General features: G+C 39.9%; 1 long non-coding RNA gene across 1 annotated transcript; it reads left to right on the forward strand.

Annotated features, from left to right (window-relative positions):
- The first annotated feature begins 543 nt into the window (after positions 1–543).
- On the forward strand, positions 544–12,444 carry LOC109167372. Its single transcript, XR_002051829.1, has 3 exons — positions 544–554; positions 11,041–11,046; positions 12,371–12,444. It is a non-coding gene; the product is annotated as an uncharacterized LOC109167372 (long non-coding RNA).
- Positions 12,445–21,794: the final 9,350 nt, after the last annotated feature.

Below are 21,794 nucleotides of genomic sequence, written 5' to 3' on the forward strand. Positions count from 1 at the left end.
AGTTTGATTGGTTTATGGGACTCTGCTATGCTATTAACATCATGGAAAGACTCAAAGCGTTAATATACTCTCACATTTTTAATTGTTTTAAGTTGGATAGGTATAATGGTTGTTTTAACTTGGATAGGGATAATGGTTTGTGATTGGTATGTAGGAAAATGCATTGTAGGTATATAGTATGTGTGTTCTGATTAGTATGTGTATATAGAGGATCATGTAGTTGCGTTGTATATGTTCAAACATGATTGCGTAGATTTAGTATCGTTGTTTTGTAATTTTAATTTTTGTGCATATTAATTCTTCATTTGTTTGTAGTTTAATGCAGTGTGTCATACCCCTTATTTTTCAAAGAAAGAATATTAAGGGGATGTGGCACAATGGGTATGTGCGTAGTAGTGACTATGCGAGTGCATTTCTTGTTAGCTTTAATTACGTTCATTGTATCCATGTTAACATCCTTTCCATGCACATTTTTGTGCATTTTAGATGTTGTGGTATGTGCATTTTTTTCGCTAATTAGTATGTCGCTATATGCCTTTGTAGATGTGTATGTCGTTTGTGCTTTTATAGAATATAGTATATGCGTGTTGCATTCTCACATTTTGATCTGATTTAATTTGGATAGGTACAATGCTTGGTCTGCAGTGTTATCTATCTTTATTTTGCATTTATAAAGTTTATTTAGGGTGATGCAGTGTGTTGTAAACATCTTTTTCATTTATCATACCATGGGGTTCCTTGGTCGTGCGTTTTAAGGTTTGTGCATTTTTGGGAATATATATTATGTGCACCAGATATATTATATGTGCATGTCCAGTTCTAGTCTGTATTATGTGATTTTAGTGTTCTTTTTGTTTTATTAAGTCTGTGCATATATATCCGTTATGGTAGGTGCATTACTATGCTTTCTAGGTGTGTATGTGGTTTGTGCTTTTATAGGGTATAGTATATGCGCAGTGCATCTTCAGATTTGTATTTGTTTTAATTTGGATAGGTATAATGGTGTGTGATTGGGATGTTAAATGCAGATTTATCTATGTTTATATTGCATTTATATTGTTTATTTACGGTTAAACAGTGTTGTTTTTCGATTTATGCAGGTCACGGCGTCCCCCCCCCCTCCCCCCCCCCCGATGGTGTAGCCAATCCGGTTGCACCTTTACATCCTGATCTCCCTGTCAAAGAACACCACCCCGTGCCGTCTTTGGCACCACATGAAGAGAACGAAGTGGCCCAAGCCCCCGCTGACTCTGCGCCGGATAGTGTGCCTGACGAGGTTGATGTTAATATGTTCCCGCAATTGAAGATTAGAGCTTCTATCAGGCATCTCGTTAAGCCTATGAAGCGTTTCAACGCTTGCCAGAAGAAAGCCGTAGTAGAGATAGGATTGGGGGAGCTTCTGAACCTGGACTTGATGGACATCCCCAAGTTGTTAGCCAGGTTGTTGCTCACGAACTTCGATCCTATAGCCAAGGTTTTGCGGGTTGAAAATGGTTATACCATTCCTGTTACGGAGGCTGATGTTAATGCTGTGTTGGGGTTGCCGCGTGGAGACGTTGTGATCACTAAATGGAAGAAGGACGACATTAGTGATACTTTAAAGATGTGGCGCTCGTTGTTTGAGAAGACAATCCATGATGTTACTTTGCCTATGATTTCTACCAGGTTACGGGAGAACCTCGAGGGCGACGTAGAGTTCAAGAGGAATTTTTCTGTGTTGGCGATTAGCACATTGGCTGCGCCCATGACGAATGGTTATGCCAATCAGCGTGTGTTCCACCACTTCGAGGACGTGGATGGGATTAAGAATCTAAATTGGTGCAAATTTGTGATTGATTGTTTGGTTGATAGACATGGAACGTGGACTAAGGATACAAAACAGCCATTTACTAGACCCTATGTATTCTTACTGGTAAGGATTTCACAATTAGTTAGATTAGTTATATCCTGTATACACAAGAGACGTGTTTCATGTGGTAACAACACTAATACGTGTCTTGTTATTAGCTTCTTTATGTGGATATGTTGGTTCATGGTGAGAGGGTTGTGCCTTGGGCTTTGCCAGCTTTACGGGGATGGTCAACGAGTTTGTTGAAGGCTAGGGAACTTGAGGAGTTCAGGAGTGGTGGATTTGGCCGTGGTGAGGTATTTGGTCCATATATTATGGAGGTATGTTTGTTCCCTATTTATCTTTTGTAGTGTATGTGGTGAGGTAGTTTGGTCCTCAAACTGTTTATGTTTGTAGGTGCCTAATGCAGTGGGGGATGATCATCTAATAGTTGGCGATGCTCCTGCCAAGGTATTTATTTTTTGTTGTTCCAATATTTTGGACCGCTCCCATTATTGGTCTTGATTTATATTTTGTAGTTTCGTCTTATAGCAATACATAGGGCTTTTCGTTGCTGATTTTTTAGATGAAATATGCAGTAGATTAATACATAGTTTATGCGTTTAGATGTTAGTGTCTGTGCGCGTTGCATGTTAGTATATTTTTTATTGCATTTTTTAGCAAGTGCATAGATAATCTTATGTTAGTGCATATTAACGGGTATGTGCGTATCAGCTCCAATGCGAATGCATTTGTTAGATAAATGGTTAAATTGGTTTGCATTTACTATATAGTTTAAGCAACTAGAAGGTATGTGCAGTAGCATATTATATATCTGGTGCATAGACACTCTTATGTTTGTGCATATTAATGTGCATGTGCGTAGAAGTGGCTGTGCGACTGCATTACAAAATGTGCATATTTAGTATGTTTATACGATTGTGTTTATTAGCTTAAACATGCAGTTAGGGTTTTTCGTTGCTAAATTTATACTTTTTTTTAGCATTTTTTTATCTGTATCATGTGCGTTGGGTTACTTGTTGCAGTATGTGCATATATATTTTTTGTTTGTGCATTTACATCTTATGTTACATGAGATTTAATTGTTCTATTGGTCTAAATAATGTTAAGGATCAACTAGTTTTTGATTTGCTGAGTTCTTTTCTTTGTTTTACTTAACAAATTTGTAGACTGAGGCAAAGATATACGCTGAAAAGACGAATGCACTAGCTCTAGCTCTGTTGGACATGATTGAGTTCATGGATAAGCATATCGGTCTCCCTCGGCCTGCGGAAGCTTTTGATAGGCTAATTTCAGGGGCTCGGAAATTCATGCAGGTGATTGATGACGTGGGGCCCTCTGGTGCAGCAGGTACCGACGATGCGACGGTGGCTGGCGCACTCACCGATGATGAGATTTGGGAAAACCCGGCAAATTTAGATGCAGTTGACGCGGTTGTTACAGCCGCCCAGCAGGAAAAAGTACGCGATGATGAACTGCCGCCCCCCCCCCCCAGTTACACAGCAGATTCCATCTTCTCCCCGTACTGCATGTGCAGGATCTGACACCGCTCCGTGCGTGGAGACAGGTGGTGATGCTCCATCGGAGGTTGTGTCTGGAGTGGGTAGGCCAAAAGCTGTAAGTAAGGTTGTACGTCGGCGCAGAAAGGCTAGGCGTTTTTAGCTTGTTGTTTTATTCAGTTATGGTTCTAGTATGTTCCTTTTTGAGCTATTTTACCCGTAGGTATTTTTGTTGCGCTTTTGAACTGTACGGGAGTATGCACGGTGGTGCATGTATGTGTAACCATGTTGGCAGGATGGAATTATTTTGGTTAAACATTTCACGTGTGTTTATATTTTGTATGTTAATGATTCTGTATTTTAGTTTTGTGACTGGTTTATTGTCGCCCATAGGCTGATGCGGACATTCCTTCGTTTAGTCTTGGGTTGACTCAGGATACGTCTCTGGTCGGATTTGGATTGTCTCAAGATCTGCCAACCCAATGTTGGGAGGTGGTGGATGCTATTGTCTTTGAATATGACGTACGTACGCAAAATGTCATGCCTCGTGGTTGGTCATCCGCCCCATGTGGTTTAGTAAGTACAAACATCAATTTTACATTGTAGGTATCGCATGACGTGCGATATCACATGATTGTGTCAGCGTTTGTAGGGAGGGGGGGTGCTGGCAGGTGCGTAATAACCTTATGGTGGCTGAGATGCATCACCCATATTGGGTATGTGCGTTTTATGGTGGCTGAGATGCATCACCCATATTGGGCATGTGCGTAATAACCTTATGGTGGCTGAGAGCATCACCCATATTGGGTATGTGCGTTTTAGGCTTTGGCTATCTTGTTGTGCGCCACACATATGGGGTGTGTGCGGCGCACAGATTGTCATTTGGCGTGAGGGTCTGGTTATTTTTATTTCTTCAGACTGATATTCCTCCATGTATGTAGGTTCGTTCTCACCCAGTATCAGCTCCCCGTATGCCTTCATCACTAAGCCTGGGAGCACGTATTGGAGGGGGCCACAAAAGGACACGGCACGATGGTGTTCCGGGGGGGAGTGCAACTAAGCTGACTCCGGGGGAGGTACGTTTCATCTTACTGCAGTTTGTGTAAATGTTGTCTGTTCATTCATAGGAACTAGTTTTAAATCACCCGATGTTTATCTGTCTTCCTCTGGTTTCATAGCAACGTATACCAGTATTGAAACCGCCTATGGTCGTATGTAATACACCGCGGTGTCCTGCGCCTGTGAAGCAGCAGCGTCAAACAGCTGGGAACGTACCTGCATTGAGAATGCTTGACTTGAATTCATACGATCACCGGACACGTGCACGTGCCACGCTCGCCCCAAGTGTCAACGCACCCGATGCGCAGGCAATCTATGATTGGGTTGCTAGATCCAGACGTAGCGACATGTATAACATCTTTTTTTGCAGTCTACATTCACTTCATCAATTCTTCCGCTTTAGTTGGTTCCAACCGCCCGTGGTCTGTTCATGTACAGGGATGAGGAGCTGTTTCTATATAGTGGCCGTTCTGCACGGAGGGAAGAATTTTGTTCACTACTTGAAGGTCAGGAAGTGCTTGTGGGCATACTAAATGCCTAGGCGTGTGTGTTGAATTATAAGGAGATATTGAGGGCTCGTGGTTCACCCTCGAGGCTCTTGGTGTCGCTTACGACTACGGTGAGTTATGGACTCTTGTTTTAATTCCAGTTGTTGGTATGTCTTGGTTAGTGGTGTTAACTTGTTTGTATTCGCATGAATCAGTTGTACACAGTTGTAAACATTTCTGCACCACTTGGTCGGCGTTTGCAGTGGTTTACGGATTGCATGGTAGAGGAGTTGAACACGTCTCCTTTTAATTCCTGGGGCGACATTGATATGGTTAGTGCTTATTTTTTCCCCTGCATTTTCCACCGCATACGGTTGTGCTTAACTTTCGTGTGTTGCAGTTCCTTTTTCCAATACTTCAAGCTGGGCACTACTACGTTATTGTAGTGGATTTTAGACGCATGCGTTTCGATGTTATAGATAATTCTTCTGTTGGTGATCTCTCACTAGCCAAATATCTTCACATCCCAGACTTGCTGGTATGCTTGATTAACAATTTCATTCAAATTGTATATTTTATATATACTTGTCTAGTGCAAACCACCCTGGTGTAGGTTGTATTATTTATTAACACAATGTCATTGGTGTAGCATGAGTTCTTTACCGTTTTCTTGGAGGATGTGGAGGCCAACGAACTGTTTTTGAAGGTCACTAGTTTCACGCCTCGGAGGGTTCGCTTATCATGTCGCGATGCGAAGAACAAAGTAGATTGTGGTGTGTTCGCGATGCGACACATGGAGTGTTATGTTGGACAACCCTATGGTTCATGGGATTGTGGTCTTTGCAAGGGGGACGCACGTGCCTTGCTTGCCTTACCCACACGCTACTTGTATGACATCCTGCTGTTTCAACACAACACCCATCGTCGAATGAATTTCAACTCTGCCATGAGATCAATTGATGCGTCTCGTTGAACACCTTTATTACATACATTGCTGTTATTATTCCATCTCTAACTTTACGTATTGTTTGGTATTTATGTTATGCTTTCGACTAGATCAGATTTGATTCCGGTTTTTTGTATTAACTGTGCGTATTACCCGTATTTCTATAATATTATTTGGGCGATTTGAACAGTGCATAGTACATCAACGACCTTTCATCCATCTAAACACACTAACTACATCAATGCAACGCACAACAGATATATGTCACGGTGCACTGACTGGTTGTACCAAACGCACATTATGTAAGTACTAAATCTGCCACCCAATCATATGACTAATATACTTTCAATAATCATAACCGTATTACGCAGTCATTTTATACTCCCAACGCACATGAGCTCTCGTTACGCAACTCTGCACGTACCTATCGTCTACAACGCATTATATACATGGCAATTTAGGTGTACTAATGCGTATAATATTATATTTTTTGGCTGTTTTAGAGGGCCAAATGACTTTTGGTTATAGTTTAATGCATTGGTATTTAAATGTTGAATTTTTGTATAATTAGAAGGTATGTCAATAACATACTAAATAGTTTGTGCATTTACAAAGTATGGTACCGGGCAGTCCAGACATTGTGTTATACACCAGTTTTTCTAATTCATAATAAATCAGGCATTAAAAAAAATGACCACAGCATTACTTCTAATTCCTAAGCAGGTACATCCAGAAGGGAAATAAGAAACTGCAAAATATGAAACCTCCCTTCATAACGGTATTGTTCAACAAAAATTCTGCATGTTTTAAAAGCTTCCTTGGTAACAGTTTTCTTCAAAATAAATGGGAATGCAGAAAACAAACATACCCAATGCGTACAAGTTGCAAAAAAATGACGTAACAAAAAACGCACAGAATTACATGCAACCGTTAATAACATTTCTACTTCCATGGGCAGCTCCTACTGTTGTGCCCAGCTGCCATGCCACATGTTTTGCATGTGCGCTTCTTCATGTTTTGCTCCTTCATTGCCAGCTCTTTAGCAGACCTCATTCGTTTACCCGACCCTTTGTTGCTTGTCACCGGTGGTTGGTGCACAGTAATCGTCTCAGGTGCGGGTACGCCACAGTATGACTCCATGATCGCTTCTTTCCTACTAGATGCATCCCCTTGGACTTCTTCGTGCTCGCACCATTTTGTCTCCATATCCGATAGAACAGAACACATTTGTTGCAATTTTAAACTGTCCCCTTTGGCAATCCCTAAACACCTGTAGAACGTGTTTATTACATCACCTGTTTCGTTACCCGGTGTTGCCCCTGTGTTATCTCCATATCCATCCTTCCGCAGTTCGGATGCATAATCTGGTATTGCGTTACGGGTCCATCGGGGGGTGATCTATTGTGGCGCTATGGTATCTATCCTCTCGTATATTAGCACTGCAAAAGCGTGTCGGCACAATAGACCAATCCTTATATACATTCGGCAGGGGCAGTGCGTTATCATTGTCCCATTCTCGACGGTCAACCCGTAATGTGTCCCCCGTTTATCATCCACCTCATAAGTCTTAATGCTGCCACCGACTGTCACTGCTCTTACCCGGCATTCAAAACAGCCTGCAATAATTTCCTCCTGGACATCATAAAACACCGTTAGTGTGTACATTTCTGATGCATAACGCTCAATTCCTAGTGGTGTTTTGAAAGTGGGGGTCTGTGTTTTGCTGAGACCGCTAAGTTGTGCGTGCGTGATCCGTTGCTTTCGCACTGTACTCTCAAATAGGATGAAGAATTCTGTAAGGCATAGGTGTTTGTTAGTATTGCTTCTGAAAATTCTATTCTCGGCCTCGGACCGGGATGTAGTACGTAGTAGTCCCCCCATAAAAACACCTTCAAAACACGCAGGAACCCATGATGCACGCTCATCATACATACGTTTCAGCCACGGATTTTCAGTTATGGCATATTTTTCCATTACAGCTTTCCATGCATGCTCGAAATTTTCAGTCGTTGACGCGTCGTTCCATACTATAGTATTTAGCTCCCGTCTAAACTCTTCGTTCCTCGCTAAGTCAGTACCAACTTTATCACCCACCTTTGTCATTATGTGCCACATGCAGTACCGATGACGCGTTTCAGGGAATTCCTGTGCAATTGCAACTTTCATCGCCGGATCTTGATCAGTTACAGTGATAGCGGGGGGACTGCCCATTGCATTTTTGAAGTTCTTTAATACCCAAACGTACGTGTCCACGTCTTCCCGTGCAATTAGAGACGCTCCAAATGTCACGCATTTCTTATGGTTGTCGATCCCGGTAAATGGCACAAACACGAGGTTGTACCTGTGTCAGCAAAGGGTTAGTTTACTTGAATAAAATATGGCTTTTTGTATTCATATGCACGTGCTTCAGCGAAACGCACACACTGTGTGCATAGTACGCTGCCATATTCGTTATTATATATTTCTTCATACGCGCGTCAAACATACACACAAACACAGTCACATTAATTCACATATTTCGGGGGTCCAACTACAGTAAAAGTTGTACAAGGTTCAGAATATCTTACCGGTTAGTCTTGTACGTCGCATCGAAGGACACAACATCTCCAAACGCACTGTAATGTTTTTGCGCTAAACCATCCGCCCAAAAAATCCATGTCAATTGGTCGTTATGGTTTGCTTCATACTTGAAGTACATGTCAGGGTAGTCAGCCTTTTTATCCAGGTATTTGGATATTACCATTTGGCAGTCTCCTCCGTGCATGTATGCCAAAACATCCAGTCGGTAATTTTTTAAATCTTGCTGTGTTGCTCCAACGTGTTCTGTTCCACCCACAACCTCTGCGTATATTTCATAACTTTTGCTCGAGCCCACATTCACTTTTGCGCAATTTGTTATGAACTGTTGGTGACCAACATCTAATTTCCTGTTTACTTTCAAGAACGGTTTATAGCTCTCATCGCACAAACAGTGCGTGTGGCCCTCTTCAAATGTCGTGACTAAATACCTCACCGCACTGTCTCTTTTGAACACAATCTTTGCCATGCACCCGACTCGGTTAGATGGCCTGCGACGCTTGGTCTTTGTTCCAATTAGCGTTTTAGGTGGATCTGATTTTTTGCTCGCTTTGAAACCTTCGCGTGAACAAACCAGTTTCTTCCTTAAGATAACTTTGTGCTTGTTCTTTTTGTCTGAACTGCGGCGCACATCAAAGCCTGCGACAGATGCGTACTTGTTATAGAAGTCAACACCCTCGTCTAATGTTGAAAACAATTGTCAGACAAATGGTTTTATGGGTGTGTCTCAAGCCGTCAACCAAACCTTGGTCCCACTCGAGGATATATTCATATAACAATGGTCTTCGTCGACATCGCCCCCCATCATTGGTGCACCTGCCACTCAAAAGTAAGATAATTACAAAAACCTGCGTATTCAAATCAAAACCACCATCATAGATTTGAATGCATTATGCACAAACCTGTTCATTATTTCGACTATCGGACACCCCCCAAGGTCGCTCAGTTTATAACCATTCGAAATAACCAGGAAGATGCACAGACATAAAGGTGTTTATGCACTGACTGGTACAACCCAAAAAAAAAAAAAAAAACAAAAAAAAAAACAAAAAACAAAGCCACAGACACAGTTTATTTTGTCTATTAGGTAGTACGCCGTACGGACGGGCCAATGTATCTTTACGCTTAGGCCGTTGGATAGACGGGTATCGAACACCCCCCACCCTCGTTAAGTTTTCAAACGTTTTACAAAACCATTGAATTTGCACAGACGTAAAAGTGTATATGCACTTACCGGAACAACCCAAAGAAAAGACAAAAACACAGACACCTTCTAACTTGCCTATTAGGTAGGACAGCGTACGCACAGGCAGGTGTCCCTTTACGCTGCCGATTTTTTATAGTCAGCTATCGCCCGCCACCTAACCTGGTTCAGTTCTTAACCATTTCGAAAAAACAATGGAAATGCACAGACTTAGAGGTGTATACGCACTTACCGGTAATGCTAATATCCATTTGCTGAAAGTTCTAAACTGTTGCTCCTGCCATCAACCGCGAAGCCTTCACACATCTACCATTGTTAACGCTAATTCATTTCTTTAATCTTTTTAATATTAGAATCTTTTAATTTCCATCCTCAAAAGCATCAAAAAATGCTTCATATTCCATTAAAATTATGTCCTTAAATAAATTAGGCTTACAATTACTAATATAACCTTAACATTGATAATAACTGACATTATTTCTTTTAATCTCAACCATAGATGAGAATTTAATCAATGTGTATTAGTGGGCCTCATGGTCTCATCTATTAGAGGGGGTGCACCAGATCCAAAGCCTATATACATACATACATACATACATATATATATATATATATATATATATATATATGTATATATATATATATGTATATATATATATATATATATATATATATATATATATATATATAAGAGCGCTAATATGTGGTCATGTCGTTAGGTTTGGTCGTATCTGTGTCGTTGAATCAGTTTAAATTAACGGCAGTGGTAATTCTGAGGATTTTCGCGCATTTTGGTAAGTAGGGGTGTTATGGTAATTACAATGACCATTTATAGCGAGTGGGTTCCAGAATGCACCATCATTGTTGACAACATACACCAATAGTGTAATAAAACACACCACAGTGAAACACACCAATGGTGTATTCCCATGTTATGGTAATTACAGTGGCCATTTATAGCGGCTGGGTTCCGAAATACACCAACAGTGTTGACAACATGCACCAATAGTGTAATAAAACACACAACAATGTGATTTTTCCTATTCCGATATTTTATGACGAGTTTACCCTTGCAATTCGCTAGATAGGAGAATGTGCGCAAAAATACTGGAAAAATCTTGATTAATATGATTAATTGGATCTATCTAATAATCTAATGGCCTATAATTGACCATATGACCACACCTAACAACCTGACAACCTGACCACATGTGATCACTCCTCAATATATATATATATATATATATATATATATATATATATATATATATATATATATATATATATAAATGCACTCAGGTGCGAATGCCGCGTCCAGGCGCAAAATGCGACCCAATCAGCGCGCGCCACGTGTCTAGAACTAGGTGCACATATAATTATAATTAGATGCACACATAGTTATAACTAGGTGCATCTAGTAGAAAGTAGGTGCACTTATTGGTGAAAGTAGGTGCACTTGTAGGTGAAAGTAGGTGCACCTGATCAATGAATCATAATAGGGCAAAATTACATTCACTTGTAGGTGAAAATAGCTGCACTTGAAAGTGAAAGTAGAGACAAAAACTACATACACTTGCAGGCGAAAGTAGGTGCACTTGTAGGTGAAAGTAGGTGTACTCGATTAATTAATGCGACACGTGGCGTGCGCTGATTTGTTCACATTTCGCGTCTGGGCACCTATTCGCACCTGAGTGCAACCCTCTCTCTCTCTCTCTCTCTCTCTCTCTCTATATATATATATATATATATATATATATATATATATATATATATATATATATACTCACACACACACAAATATATATATATACTCTCGTGATGTATCAATTCTAAGTCCCGCAATTTCTCTTATTTTCGTATGAACAAATTGGTCTATGCAAGGGGTAACTCAATTTTTTAACCCACTCTCATTGTAGCCATGAATTCTCCAATACATGCTAATGAATGTGTACATCAAATATTAACAAGATATAAAGACAAAACTTTCACAAACACATGAACCTAGGCTAGAGTTCTTCCCCATTTTACAATAATCACAAATTATGTATCAAGATAGATAATACAACTCTAACTCAAATCCAAAAACTAACTACTCACAATTCAATAGCATAAGAACATAAAAGCACAAATAATAAACATAAATCTTGCAAAAGAAAGAGATAAAAGGTAGGAGAACTTATGTATTGAAAATTGAAGAACATTCTTGAAAGGTTGGAATCCAAGCATCAAATCCGAGTTTACAAGCTTCTAAAATGTTATAAAATCTAAATTTAAGCCTAATCTAACTTAAAAATATGAAAGGAAGTGAATGATAGTGGTTAGAGTTCCACCATGGGTCAAAACCATATAAAATGAGTGAAAACGAGCTTAAAAGGGGCAAAGCAAGTAGGGACGGCCTTGGGGACGTCCGTACACTGTTTTCTTGTAGCTAAAATCGCGCACGGATGTCCGTCCAAAAGGCAGTATGAATTTCCCAGATTTTTCACTGTTTCGATTTGCACTGCTTTGTCATTTCCCATTCAGTTTGACCTTTAGCAAATGAATTTATGGTCTTCATCAAAGTTGTATCCATTCAAGTTAGCTTTCCAATTCCGTTGAAAGCATCCATTTTGACCTTTCTACATCAAGATATGATCAAAATACCGAACATAGGTCAGTTTTGGGTGAAATATGTAAGTTTGGAACTTCAACTTCAAGGATGATTTTGACCCCTGTGACTTCCTTTTTAGGATTTGATGTCTATATAAGAGTTGTAACCCTTTGAGTCTTCTTTACAATTTCGCAAGAATCACATAATTTGGACATTTCTAGGCTGAGATATGGCTCATATATCGAACAGTGGCCAATCTATGCGAGAATTTCAGCTTTTTGACACTTTTACCTTGATTTGTCCATATGACCAAAACCATTGAAAATACCACTCTTTTACTCCTTAGGAAGTATTTTATCCATCATCTTAACTTCTCCTTGGTCCCCATTGACTCTTAATGCATCCAAAACGCTCCATTTGACTATAATTAATAGACATGAAAGCAGAGTGCTATGTGAAAGAAAGAAGACGATGTATCATTGATTGGACTGAGCATGTAACAGAATGAATCCAGTAAGAGTACAACGCCTAACTTTATACAAGAGGGAGGAGGGAATAGCGGTTATAACTAACTACGGGAATGTAATTACATTGTTGCCCTCTCCTATCTTTGTCACCTTCATCCTTGCTGCTTAGATCAGACTGCACAATCGGTGTGCTGCTCTCTGTTACGCCCCCCCCCCCCCCCCCCCCCCCCGCGCGGTAAGCTGGAGCGTGGAGGTCCTGAACGCCTATCTTAGAGATAAACAACTAGAAGAGAGAGATGGGGAGAGCTTTGGTGAATCCATCTCTAACTTGACCGGTGATGAAACAGAGTTTAACCAGCCCCTGACTTACCTTTACATGAACGATATGGCAATCTATTTTTATGTGTTTCGTTCGTTCGTGAAACACAAAGCTTTCTCCAATGGCGATTACGGACTTATTGTCACAAAAGAAAGCAGCGGGTCTAGTCAATTAGATTAGAGAATAGCTTTCATTCAATAACTGTTTCTCAGAAGAATACAAAGTATATGTCTACAAGGACTCTAACAAACCCTGACTAATAGATCAGATGTAACAATCTAATAACACTACCACATAATATAAACTATATATTATACAAAGATAATAAGACAAAATAATATATGCTAACACACCCCCTCAAGCACAAGGTGGCAGCATAGCAACATTGAGCTTGTCCCGTAGAGCAGCAAACCGTGTAGAAGGTAGTAGCTTAGTCAGTATATCGGCTAGTTGATCTGTAGTAGACACATAATTAACAACAAAATCCCCTGATGCAACTTTATCACGAACAAAATGGTAGTCAATTTCCACGTGTTTGGTGCGTGCGTGAAAAACTGGATTGGCACACAGGTAAGTTGCCCCAAGATTATCGCACCATAGCGTTGCTGGACCGCCAGAATGTAGACCGAGTTCCTGCAGTAAAGATACAACCCACGTGACTTCAGCAGATACATCAGCGAGAACTTTGTACTCGGCTTCAGTCGACGACCGGGCTACCGTACGTTGCTTCTTGGATAGCCACGATATGAGATTAGAACCAAGATAAACAGCAAACCCAGTAGTACTCTTCCTGTCTATCGGACAACCTGCCCAGTCCGAATCTGAGTAGGCGTGAATGGTGGTAGACGATGACGGTGTGAGTTGTAACCCATAGTCCAGAGTTCCTTTAACATAACGGAGAACACGTTTGACTAGATTCCAATGGTCGACTGTAGGTGAGTGCATGAATTGGCATAGTCGGTTGACAGCATAAGCAAGATCAGGCCTCGTGATGGTTAAATACTGTAAGGCCCCGACAATGAGCATGTACTGTGTCGGGTTTTCATAAGGGGTGTCGGACGGTGTGGCCACTTTAGTAATAGTAGCCGGAGTGGTGAGAGGCTTGCAGTCTACCATGCCTGAGCGACCCAGGAGATCCGTCATGTAGCGACGTTGTGATAACAGTAGACCATCACCTGTGCGAACCGTCTCAATACCCAAGAAGAAGCCCGGTTCTCCTAAGTCACGAATTTTGAAAGCTGTGGATAATTGCTTAAGTAGAGTAGTGACAAGGTTGTCGTCGTTGCCCATCATAATAATGTCGTCGACATAGTCCAGCAGAAACACACGGGATTGTTCTGCAGTGTAGTAGAACAACGAGACATCGGTCTTGGAGGACCGAAAACCTGCAGATAACAGCGGAGCACCTGGAATTCCCGAGAAGGTTGAGACAGCGGGCTTGGCTTGAGGATCCGAGTGCGGAGGTGATGGATTGCCATATCTCTGCCGATGTGGTTCGGCCAAGCGCTAAATGCAGCACTTCATCCGACATGGATGAAATCAGGAGAGACAGGATCGATTGATCCTGTTTCACCCATGCCCGGTGTTCCGGATTGGGGACGATGGTCGCCGCGGTGGTGCCTGCCGACGATCCCTCCGATGACGGAGCAGCAGTGACGGTTTCTGGTGGACACGGAAGAGAACCGTCAACAAAGCCCAGCAGCTCTTGACCCCGGAGAAAGGGAATTAGCTGGGCGCGCCAAAACAAGAAGTTACGTGACGTGAGTTTCATCGTCACGTAATGATGAGCGCCGGCGAGAGACGGCCCGCCGGCCGGAGACGGAGTGCCGGCAGCGGAGACTGTACGTTCGGAAGAATGGGAAGACATTCCGATGGGTCGTACGGGAAAAGAGGGGGAAATTTACGGTGGAGATTGATGAAAGATCGATATCCCGGCTGATACCAGATAGCTTTCATTCAATAACTGTTTCTCAGAAGAATACAAAGTATATGTCTACAAGGACTCTAACAAACCCTGACTAATAGATCAGATGTAACAATCTAATAACACTACCACATAATATAAACTATATATTATACAAAGATAATAAGACAAAATAATATATGCTAACAAATTAGACATGTAATCCTGAAGCAAAGTTGTAATCCACTGCACCTCGCAAAATGTCTCAGCAAGAGCCCGATATTCCACCTCAAAGGACGAACGGGAAACTGTGGCTTGTTTCTTTATTTGCCATGAAATGGGAGCCTATCCAAGAAAGATGCAAAAACTAGTGACTGAATTTCGAGTTTCCGGGCAAGATGCCCAATTAGAGTTAGAGAACGCGTTCAGCTGCATTTCACCATTTCTGGGATAGAGTATCCCTTGGCCAGGGGCTTTCTTTATATATCTTAGGATGCGGTGTGCTGCGACCAGATGATCATTGGTAGGTTTATCCACAAATTGACTGAGTTGTTGTACTGCAAAGGTGATGTCTAGCCTTGTGGCCGTGAGGTACAAGAGACGTCCAACGAGATGTCTATAGTCATTAATGCCTTGAAGTATAGTGCCCCCTTATTTTTGCTATTGATGTCCTGGAACCATAGGCGTGTTTACTGGCTTGCAAGACAGAAATCCAGCTATAGTGAGTAAGTCTATGGCATACATCCTTTGGCATAGGTTTAAACCGTCATCATTCATGTGGGCCTCAATACCTAAGAAGTATCCAAAGTTGCCTTGGTCCTTGATTTTAAATGTAGTATCAAGGAAGCTCTTTAAGTCTTGAATCAAAAACTGACTAGGACTGGGGACAAGAATGTCATCAACATAGATTAATATGGCAATGAACTGTGTGCCTTGACCCTTAACAAACAATGACGGATCCGACTTCGACTGCTCAAATCCCATGCTCAGTAAAGCATTAGTTAACTAGTAGTTCCATTGCCGGCTAGCCTGTTTCAAGTCGTAAAGGGAACGAAGAAGTCTGCAAGCTTGCCCCGGCTTATCACTATGAAAGCCAGGTGGGAGAACCATGTAAACTTTCCCATCCAGACTTCCATGTAAAAATGCATTGTTGATGTCTAGTTGATGGATGTTCCAACTACGTGATGCAGCCACTGCTAGGAAGGCACGTATGGTGGTGAGCCTTGCCACTGGGGAAAAGGTTTCAATGTAATCAACTCCCAACTGTTGGGTGAAACCTTTTGCAACCAACCTTGCCTTGTATCGTTCTATGGAACCATTTGCTTTAAGCTTTACTTTGTACGCCCATTTGCAACCGATGGGGGTCTTTCCAGGTGGTAAGTCAACAATCTCCCAAGTGTTGTTTTCTTGCAAAGATTTGATTTCAACTGTCATTGCATCCTTCCAACAATCATGCTACACAGCTTGATTATATGTTCTGGCTCATCAACAAAAGTAACAGCCATTGAGAACATCATGTGAGGCATGGTGAGGCTTTCGTAGGAAATGACCTTAGATAGGGGATGAGGAGAGGAGTTCTTTTCCACGATGGCATCATATAAGTAGTAGTCTTGAAGCCTAGTAGGAACATGTCGAGTTTTACCAAATCGTCTAGGCTCTAGAGATATTCTGTCAGTGGCCATTCCTTGTGATTGACTCAACTCGTTGGTAGACTGAGTGTGAGAGTTCTGATCACCAGGGTCTGGTGGTGGTTGTATGCCAAGGCTTGGTTGGATGTCAAGACTAGGACTGAATGGTTGTATGGAAGCATGTTGGTGATCAAGTTCAAACTCCATAGTGGTGGTTGTTGGAATCAGAGGCCACGGTGGTTGGTGGCTTCTTAAGCACATATAGAATTAGGATATTTGACTTCTGGTTACCATAGTCATCATTTAGCCCTTACAAAAAATGGATTACATGATCAACATCTCTCTCTTTTCGAATCTGATCGACGAGATTATAGGCACATCTCAGACTGCATTTGTAAATGGGAAGTGTCATCAATGTGTTCATCTCATCCCATAGGGTTATGTTTTTGGTGTAGTAGTCACTCACAGACATGAGACCTTGCTTCATGTTGTAGATCTCATTCTATAAGATGGATATGTGTTGCGCATCACAGTGAGAGAACCTTCTCCTTAGATCCTCCCATATTTCTCTCCCTTTGTCAAGATGCATTATACTCTGAGCAATCGAGGGGTGTACGGCCTTGAATAACCAAGAACAGGCCATTAGATTGCATCTCCTCCACATCGAGTACTGAGGATGATCTCTGCCAAGCTCTGTGAGGCTGCCATCAACCAAGCTCCATTTGTTCTTAACTTCCAGGGCAATCTGCATGCTGATACACCAAGTTTCGTAGTTGGAACTCCCTAGCAGTGGTGGACTGACCAGCACAGCAGTCGGATTGTCCAGTTCTTCCGTGCTGAAACTTCTATGTTGATTAGTTTGATTCCCCTGCGGAATCGTTTCTGGAACAGTGTGAGCCAATGAACCAGATGCTGGAGTCGTCTCCTGGTTACCGTCACCTGTGCCAGAGATGGCATCGGCATAGGTGTAGCGTCCCTGCTCTGATACCATAATAGACATGGAAGTAGAGAGCTATGTGAAAGAAAGAAGATGATGTATCATTGATTGGACTGAGCATGTAACAGAATGAATCCAGTAAGAATACAACGCCTAACTAATATACAAGATGGATGGGGGAATAGCAGTTATAACTAACTAGGGAGATGTAATTACATTGTTGCCATCTCCTATCTTTGTCACCTTCATCCTTGCTACTGAGATCAAACTGCATTGCCAGTGTGCTGCTCTCTGTTAATAATTTCAACTAAAATGCATAAAAATATTCATTTTTGCTTCCAAAGCTTTCCAAACTATATTTCTTGCAAAATAACACAATTTAGTCGTAATCTTATGAAATTTGTAATTCCATTCCAACCAAAGTCCATGGAATTGCATTTCCACTCAACCATGAAATTATAATTCCATAGTGAATTATTATTTTGCTCTTCATATTATTATTATTATATAAGGAAATTTTAGTTTTTATTCACTTCTTCACCATCATTTTCTTCATGCATATCTACCAAACAATGTAATTTAATTATTCACTTTATTCTTTTCTCATAAAATTATAATTAATTTTCTTCTTAATTTGTTCATTCCAACCAAACACTATGTTATTAGCTAAGTGAATGCTTCTCGACCCATTGAAAAGCATCCATCCACCTTCTCCGTACGAAGGGGACACTTGCCCACCTTCTGCATAAGAAGGACACTCAAATGAGGTGGGAATTTGGTCATCAATAAAGAGCAGACTCGATATCGATCCAAATGGTCCGCTCTCCCTCCTTCTTGAAAGATACAAGATTTCCACTCTATATTAATTGTAATTTTATTGTATTTTCAACAAGCAATAAACATTGAAAATAGTAAGACTCTATTATCATTTAGCTCCATAATTGTATAATATATGTTGGAAAAAATAGATTAAAATGTCATAAAATGACATGTTAAGTGGCTATTTTGTGATACAATTATCAGTGGGGTCCATTTCCGATTTAGGTCGGGTCAAAGTGGATTCGGATTCTTCGTAATGAAACGAAGAGATTGATATATATATTGTACGCTCAAAACGGATAATGGGTGAATGAGATATTGATTCTCAAAGTAGACCCATTTAAGTTGGAAAATGAAGGGAAAAAGTGAGCTTTTGTCCCACATTGGTTTGGGAAGAGGATTTGCCCCACTATTTATACAAGTGCTCTTTTTAAACTTATTGAATTGTATAGTATAGAGGTTTTCTCTCTTGCGCAAGGGGGTGCACAATAAATCCCAAAATGAGATTGAAAAGACTTAAATCAAGCCTAAGCTCGTGTCCGGGGGCTGAATGTCATAGTTCGGGTTAGTAAAAAATTGAACCAATATCCACCACATTTTTTAGCTTCCAAAACTCTGCTTCTACTCCTTTCTTTAAGCTAATTGTGTTTTAATCTTGCTTTGTTCGCCGGATTCTTTGTTTGAGTGCTCAAACACTGAATCGTAGCACGTTTTATCCTGAGAAACCTAGGCTACAACTCCTAGCACTTGTGGGTAGCAAATAAGGTTTTAAGGAAAAAGAATGATTTGTTCAAACTCATGCTAACTACTACCCGAATCATCCACCTTTTCCTTCCCAGTTTTTCTGTTCTTTCCCATATAATAATAATCTTTCCGTAGGATTATTACTTTGGAATTTTCCACCTTATTACCCAACAATATATTCTTCAAGTTTTTTTTTTACTACTAAGAAAATACAACTATATATAGTGACATTCATATTACTTCTTTCATTATTTTTAGTTATTGTTAATTGGATTATAGGTTCATCTTCCCCCCATCCTAGTAGCACCCAATGCTCCAACAAAAGAGAGTCATTACTTCATTTTTTTAATGGTTGTTTTTTGGTTGCTCCCTTTTGTTAATAAAAAGAAAAATAGAATACAATTTAAGTTTACATTAAAGTAAATTATAATTTGGAGAATTTAAAAAAAAAAAGATAATATCATAACTTAGATTCATGTAATAATAGGATAAAGTTTGAATGGAATAATCAATTATATTCAATCATAAAATATTACATGGGTAATAATATACATAATGAATATTAGTTCAAAGTTTTCATTCTTTATCCATAAATTAAATATATCACGTACTAAAATTAGTTGTTTTCATTGATATAAATCGGAGATTGTGGGACAACATAAGACAGCAGCAAATGAATAATTAAGGTGGTTTTGTTGTTACGAGACACTACTACAGAATTCACATACAACGTCGGCAATTTAACGTCGGCTATATACATAGCCGACGTTAAAAACATTTAATTTTTTTTTTAAATTATTAACTTTATAACGTCGGCTATTACCAAATAGCCGACGTTAAAAATAAAAAATAATAATACAAAAGAAATATATAACCTACGACGTCGGCTATTAATATAGCCGTCGTCGTAGGTTATATATTATTTTTTTAAAAAAAAAATAAATTATATATAACGTCGGCTAAGTTAATTTAGCCGACGTTGTATTGTTTTTAATTTATTTTTTTAAATTTTTTTTTACTTTATAACGTTGGCTATTTAATTTAGCCGACGTTATAAAGTTTTTATAATAAAAGATCTGAGGCAGTTCGATCGACGCCATACCACCACCGCTCTCTTCCATCCATCTACTTCCCACCCCACCGCGCTTCTTCTCAACGCCGGCCTCACCGTCTCAGACCGCCACCGTCCTCGCCGCCGACCTCCACGCTGACGTCGTCCACCTGCATACGTCGACGCCGCCGCCACAGTTCACATCGCCGACGCCCTTTCCTCCGACTGCTTCCGCCACCGTCCGCGACAGCTTCTCCGCACATCGCCGGCTCCGATTGCTTCCGCCACCGTCCGCGACCGCCTCTCCGATCCGCACATCGCCGGCTTCGACTGCTTCCGCCACCGTCCGCGACAACCTCTCCGATCCGCACATCGCCAGGTAATTTTTTTTTTAATTATTATTAATTTATTCGAATTTTAATAAATATAATTATAATTTAGGGTTTGTTTTTATTATATTTGTTTTTATTATTGATTTATTTCGAATTTTTGTAAATGTATATGCATTTTAGGGTTTATTTGTGTTATATTTGTTTTTATTATTGAATAACTGAGGCATTAGGTCTAGTATTGTAAGTTTCTGTGTTGGTGATACTTTTATTATTGAATAACTGATATTTTTAAGCTTTAGGAAAAGGATCCAAGGTTAGGAATTTGCAGTTCTGTTTTGTTTTAAGTTGAACAAGTGTTTTTTCTATTTTGTCTTTTTATTGCAAAAATGCAGTTATAATTCAAGTAAAGAGGAACTTTCTCTTTTGAATCTCAGAATCTCTCATCACTACTCCCCAACAATAGCAATAAATATTGGCGTAAATTCAAATCATCACATATATATATATATCATCGAAAGCCCATTAACTAAATTTACTGCCACAAAGACTACAGCCACATCCATCATGTCAACTCAACCAATGCATTCATTGCAGATCAGTTGTATATATGTTTAGATGAAGCAGTGAAAAAAAAAGTAATTAAGATTGCAGAGGTGAGATTAGAAAACATTAATTGTGAGAATTGAATTGAAGGGGGGTAAGCTAAAGCTAAGGGTGATGAAATGGACCAAAAATAAGCTGTCTGGATCTACAACTTTGTTGGCCCCATATGGAAAAGTTACATGTACACAAAGGTTTAATTGAACATGGTAGGCATGTGAATTAACCCTTTCAGTTTATCTGGCATTAGCTAAGCAACCACTACCAAATGCCCGGATTCTTCTATTCCCGATCTCTATTCTATTCTATGGCTTCTAATTTTTCCCATTTTCATTATATTAATTAATTTAATTATTTCCTCAATTAACTTTTTAATTCTCATCTCTTTTTATTTCATTCCGATCCTAATTAATTTATGGCCCAGGGTTGAATTGGCTTCTAACATTTAATATCGATCAGAATAATCATAGTAATAAATAAAAATGGTTGAGTAAATTGGCTTCTAACATTTAATAATACATATATATTCAACAATAAAAAAAACGGATGTAATTTGTATATGTATATATGTATGTTGTAATGTACTTGGAAAAGCTGGTTAAATATCTGCAATTTTTACCAGACTAATTTCAAGATAAGCATATACATCTTTGTGGGTATATACTATCACGGAGTATTATTTTGTGGATATGTTAAATATTTGATGTAATTTGTCATTCTTTTTTTTTTTAATTTTTAAAAATATTTATATGCTATCTTTGAATTTGATACTACTAATAACT

The sequence above is a fragment of the Ipomoea nil genome, unplaced genomic scaffold, assembly GCF_001879475.1.
Source record: "Ipomoea nil cultivar Tokyo-kokei standard unplaced genomic scaffold, Asagao_1.1 scaffold3150, whole genome shotgun sequence".
Taxonomy (NCBI): domain Eukaryota; kingdom Viridiplantae; phylum Streptophyta; class Magnoliopsida; order Solanales; family Convolvulaceae; genus Ipomoea; species Ipomoea nil.